The sequence below is a fragment of the Atta cephalotes genome (assembly GCF_000143395.1).
Source record: "Atta cephalotes unplaced genomic scaffold scaffold00003, whole genome shotgun sequence".
Lineage (NCBI taxonomy): Eukaryota > Metazoa > Arthropoda > Insecta > Hymenoptera > Formicidae > Atta > Atta cephalotes.
Window position 1 is genome coordinate 10,502,759 of NW_012130067.1, and position 6,227 is coordinate 10,508,985.

Consider the following 6,227-nt stretch of genomic DNA (forward strand, 5'->3'; position numbering starts at 1 on the left):
TTGTCTTTCTGTTGTTAAGCGTTGATTTTCCTATATCGTATCCTTTAGCTCGTATAACTTCGTATAATGTATGCTATACGAAGTTATTACGATATATATATATACATACATACATTTATACATATAAGTAATAATATACATAAGTTCAAGTGGATGAATTTATTAGGATCACGGGTTCAGTGCAGTCGCGCGACAAAATTAGCCGGCTGGGTGTAAACCGCCTTAAATGAATTACATTACATTAACCCTAAAGTTTAGATTAGCCAAAGTAGAGTAATATTCCAGTCATAAAAGTGGAGCGACCCGCACGCCTGTCGCCCCATTACGTAACTTCGGTTTCAGTTTACGCCAGAAGAGCTTATTTCCGCTCGCGCCAACTTTGCGTCCCCTCCCCCCTGCTCCTCTTCTAAAACGAAATTTCATCTTCGAATTATCTAGGTGTTTCATCACTCGCGATTATTTTACAAATATTATGCTATTTTATTACAAATATTATAATTGCTTATGGAAAAAAGTAGATAAATATTCCTGTAAATTTAATATATTTATATTCAATTATTTTTTTAATCGTTATGTAAGAAGCACGATGATAAAATAATTCATAATATTTATGTTAATATTGTTAAATCGTGACAGTTAATTAAAGAGGAGGACTTGCAATTGCAAAATTGAAAGTATCTCCGATTGTATTTTTTCTTATCTAGTTTAATATATTTCGTCATATGTTTGTTCTATTTCTTTCAATTACACAGTTATATTTGGATTAATTTAAATTTCTTTTAAATTTTCTATTCGAATTTTAATTATGAAAAAGTTAGTTTTTGCAATTTTAATTACTCATAGTTTTTGATAAAATTATAATTTTTTTAAAAGCGAACGGTTAAATGATAGAGTCCAGTAAAAAGAATTTTAAAAATCTATAAAAATCGGTTCAGTCTGTCAAGATCCGGGAAAAAATGTTTCATATATAATTATACATATATAATTATATAAAATTATATATAATTATACATAATTATATAAAAAATTGACATATTTTATATACAATTATATATACTTATATATACTTATATATACTTATATATAAAATATGTTCATTTATATAACATTTTTTCTCTAGGAAAAAAACCTAAAAATAAAAAATAATTTTACAAACAACCGCTTCAAAGATTTTAACAACCTAACCTCACATTCTTTGTAGTAATTTATACTCTTTTTCTTTATTTATTTCAAATTTAGGCAAATACAAGGAGCTACAATATAAGCCGCACAATTATGTGACAAATTAAATAAAAGTTTAAAAGAATTTTGTTTGTTATTTGTTGATCATCCAACTATTCAGCTAAATTACGAATTCAATTTCTTTCAGGCATTTAGACAGTTGTAATAAATGATTTTTCATACTTGCCTGAGTCATTTTTGTACATATATCGCTGTTGACTTTTGTAATTAAGGACATTTTTTGTCTTCTTTCTGTATTTTATGTTGAATCGGAATTAAGTTCTTCGTGTACATTTTTGAATGCTTTAAAACGGATCTCTAAATTAATTTATGTTACGTTTTTAAAAATAATAATTTGTAATATTCTTAAGAATATACGTAATTAAATTTTTGTAAGTAAAATTTTGTAATTTCTGCTTTAATAAATTCCAGGAAATCGTTCGAAGAATTGACTCCTGTTGTTAATTCGTAATATTTGTATGCTTGTGTTATTATTCAATGTTTGATGCTGAAGACATTCTTTGATATTTTTGTAAAAAAAAAGGTTGCGCTGGTAAAATTTAATAGAAACGCAAAGCATCGTGAATCACTTTAATTTCTGCTTATTATATATTATTAATATCAAAGGAATCATGACAGTATTTTTTTCGCTCTTTATAAAATATAAAAATTTATAACCAATATTTATGGTCTTCTTGTATTAAAAACCATCTTAAATAGAATCTTTAGATATCATAAATTAATTACAGGGTCATATTATACATCAAATTTTGAAAGGATTGATTTTTTTAAGATTACATGAAAATTATCGCTATTTTTAAACGAAATTATGTGATTTTTTTTTAATTAATATGATTTTGGTTATCTTGCGTATAAAAGTATTAAAAGCAGAGTTATCAATAAATTAATACTTTCTTCTAGTATATCTTGACATGAAATATAAAATATTTTATGTCAAGATATACTAAAAAATTATTGGAGATTTCCGAGCTATATGTGCTTTTATGTGTAGAATAATCAGAAGAATTATATTAGGTATAGTAAAAAGAAATCCATTATTTTTCCATTCAATTTCATGCAAAAATAATGGATTTCTTTTTATTACACCTAATATTACATAATAGAAATCATAATTTTATTTCTGGCAAAGATTTTCATGAGCCTTAAAATATCAATTTTTTTCGAAAACTGATTTTTCATTCTTTAAACCATATATTTTATTTAAAACATATTTACAAATATTTTACAAATATTAAAATTAGAAACAGAACCGTTTATATAATCAATTAAATACGAGAAGTGCTAATTAAATATTGAATTAATACTTCCACATGTATTTTAAATAAAAGTTATTATATAACTTTGACTATACTAGTTGATTTATTCAAATGAATGTTGTTGTTTCTAATATTTTAATATTATGTGCATTCTGCCTTTCAACTCTCTACACATATTAGTTATTGCGAAGAATATTGCGAAGGTTTCGATGATTGAATGGTGAGCATGACCGCATAGGAGATCCAAGTTTAAATTTCGGACAAGTTAATATTTTTCATAATAAGTTCTTTATAAGATTTATAATACCAGGAGGATTAAATTAAATTTTTAAAGTATTATTAATATTGCGAATAGATTGTGTGGAAAGTAATCGGCGCGCAATCATATTTTTGAGACAAATTTATTTAAAATATATATAGATTAGTCCAGCATATTTTATTTTGAATTGTTTTGTTTTTGAAATGTTTTTATTTATTTATTTTTTTTTTATTCAGAATATCCTCTGTTTTTTTATGAACGGTATAACTTAATTGTTCTTGAAATCCTGACGTGATACATAAATTTAGAGATCAAATTTATTTTTAACAATAAAATATCTACATGAAATATCAATTTCGTTTTCAGTATAAAAACAATTTTTTTGTAGACTTGTGTTATTAATTCAGCGATTATACTCTCTCTTCAATTCGGTACGGAGTGGAAATGCTTTATAACCACAAGGTATATACAAAAACCATTTTATACAATTTAAAACACGCAAAAAGCAATCTAAAAAATAATAAATTGATATTTTGTCTATTTTCAAGTACACTCTTTCTTTAAGGGGCTTTTTATTTTTTATTGCACAAAAAAGAATATTTTTTTACGAAAAAAGTTTTTTTAACTACGCAGTGAATTAATTTGACGTTACATACGTTTATTCTATATATCTTGAACAATATATAAAATAAAATTATTAAAAAATATTAATTTGTTTAAAAGATACATAAAATAATATTTATAAATTACATGTATTGTAGAATATAATTTCTCCACGATAATAAATATGATATTTATGTATGTCGATATTTATACGAGCAAAATTCTAAAATATATATCTTCTTAAAATTAACTGTAAAATAAAAATGTTTTATAATTGATGAAATAGATAAAAAAAAATACTTTATTGCAAAACAAACATGAACGATAACAATAAATCGAATTGTATTCTCATATCGTTTTCCGCCGACACTTGAACAATGCATTGCCAATTATCTCGAAATATGTTCGAATTTACCTTTTTCGGTCTTTCGATTGGTTATTTAAATTCATCAAACAATATATCTGCATACGCACGCGTTGCACGATGTATTCTTCTTACAGACTATGCGCGGACAGTTGGTCGGCCATATTTCAAAACTTACCACTTAACTTGAACTAGTCGGATAACGACTGGAGCATTTATCACAGGAAAATATATGCCTTCCTTTCGTACATGATGACCCAGTAAAATACTTCATGCGCGAGAGAGAGCCTAGAAAGCATTGTCGCGGTCGAAGTCAATTTTAAATCGAGCGAAAAATTCACGGTCACTTATAATCATTTTTATACATTAAGACATACTATTCCGAGCATTTTAAGCTTTTATCGAATGAATTATTTTGACTTTTCAGCATCGATGAAAATATCCGCAATCAATTTGATGAACAATTTGTGCGCAATTATTGAAATCATTATATCATTAGTAATTAACGACACATAATAACACAGGCCCACAAAAAAAAGTACCCTGTGCTAGGAAGATCCAGCTATTCTTATGTATTTTGAATCGCTGAATATGATCTGACATAAAAATAGGACCATCCAAAGTAAATTTTTTTATGTCAGATTTGTACTTTTTATCTATCTTATTCTATTATTTTTTATCAGAGTATTTTTTTGTGGACCTGTGTAATTAATGTAAACTTAAAGAATGCTGGAGTAACCAAATTATCGACACATTGCAGATCGATAAAAATCTCTGAATTTACTGAACGGAATAAAAAATCCTTTTACAAAATTAAAATAGAATTGGAAGAGATGCTGCAGTGGATTTTATAAAGTCGAAAAAAGTTAGGAACTTTTTCAACTCGTAGAGCTGTCACCTGTGACATAGATGTATCCTTAATACAAAAGTTTTATAGCTCATATGGACAAAATGACAGTGCAGCATTCGAATTACGTAAATGAGCAATATTGAGCTTAATAAAATTAAGATTAAAGCTTAAAAAATAAAATTATATTGATCTACAAATTACATGTGTAATGCTGAGCGAAGACTCAAATTGATAAACAAAGTTGTGATTGTGTTAAATAGATGCTCGATCTTATAAAAGATGGCGTTGTAATATGTTAGATAAGGACAGATGTATGTACTGTATTTAAGTTAGATAAAACGATAATATAAGAAATGAATTAAAGATCACTATTACGACTCTTTTTATTTGGAAATTTTTAAATCTGTACTATCGACATCAGTCGAGTTCGGCCATCACTTCAGCATCTCTTTAAATTTACTGGAAACAGTTACACTTTTATTACTATATACAGGATGTCTGTAAAATCTGTTACCACCCCTATATTTTGGAAATAGTTCAAAATTATATAAAACCATGAAATATGTGTTCGATTATTTCGAGGAACTACTCTTTTAAGGAGGTTGGGGAGATTTCCATTCATCATGACTGTGTTCAGATTCCCACTCGAGTACCTAGGTGTTTTTTTATTCTTATTGCTCATTGAATGTGAAACAAAAATAACATAATGCCTGGATCGCACTCAGGTGGGAATCTAAACGCACTCCAATTAAAAAATTTCAAATGGAATCCCTCCTCCTCTCCTATTGTGACATATCATTTGGAAGAGCATTAAAAAAAAAGTTTTTAGTTCTGTGAGGAGATTGATACATTGATTCGTTAGAGTTATTCTTTATCAAAGTTTGAAAAATTCTATTTGTTCTTGCCTTCAATATGTTGGATTTATTATATACTTTTGGGAATATTGTTTTCATTACTAAGTTTTCATTAATAAGTTATTATTTAACGTTTGACCATTCGCACAATTTACACGACCTTTATTATTTCCATTTCTGACATCGTCCACCTTTGGTCTATCATATCGTGGCCGATTTTTAACACTTTGTGTTCTCGAAATTTTGTTACAAGCTGCTGAATGTAAACGTGACTTATTGGATGTTCTGGATTAATTTTATTAAAACGTCTCGCTGTTGCACGATGATTGTGGCCGCATTCTCCGTAAAGAAAAATAACCTCTATCTTGTTTTCAGCCCATGATGAAAAAATTTTGCTAAAATTATTTCACGTTTTGGAACACTTTTCAACAAAATGTCAGCATTTTAAAAAAATTTCAGTTTAATTTTTAATTAAAAAATTCATTTTTAGCAAAATTTCTGAAAAATTTTAGCAAAAATTTTAAAGAAATTACAATAAAATTTCAGAGAAATTTCGGAGTAATTTTAGTTTAGTTTCAATGATTTTTCAGTATGTTAACTGAAAAATTCACGCTTTCAGTGAAAGTTCAGCAAATTTTCAGCAATTTCGCTGAAATGTTTCAAAACTTGAAATAATTTCAATGAAATTTTTTTCACCAGAAAAAATGGGTTAGAATACGCAGCTCGATCACAATCTATAAGTTAAGAATAACCCTCCCCCCCCCCTCTCTCTCTCTCTCTCTCTCTCTCTCTCTCTCTC

At 27.2% G+C, this 6,227-nt stretch overlaps 1 protein-coding gene across 1 annotated transcript in view; it reads left to right on the forward strand.

The window, feature by feature from the left end:
• Positions 1–6,227, forward strand: part of LOC105625833 (inactive rhomboid protein 1) — a 141,611-nt gene that overhangs the window by 98,762 nt on the left and 36,622 nt on the right. The gene's annotated exons all lie outside the window — the stretch shown is intronic.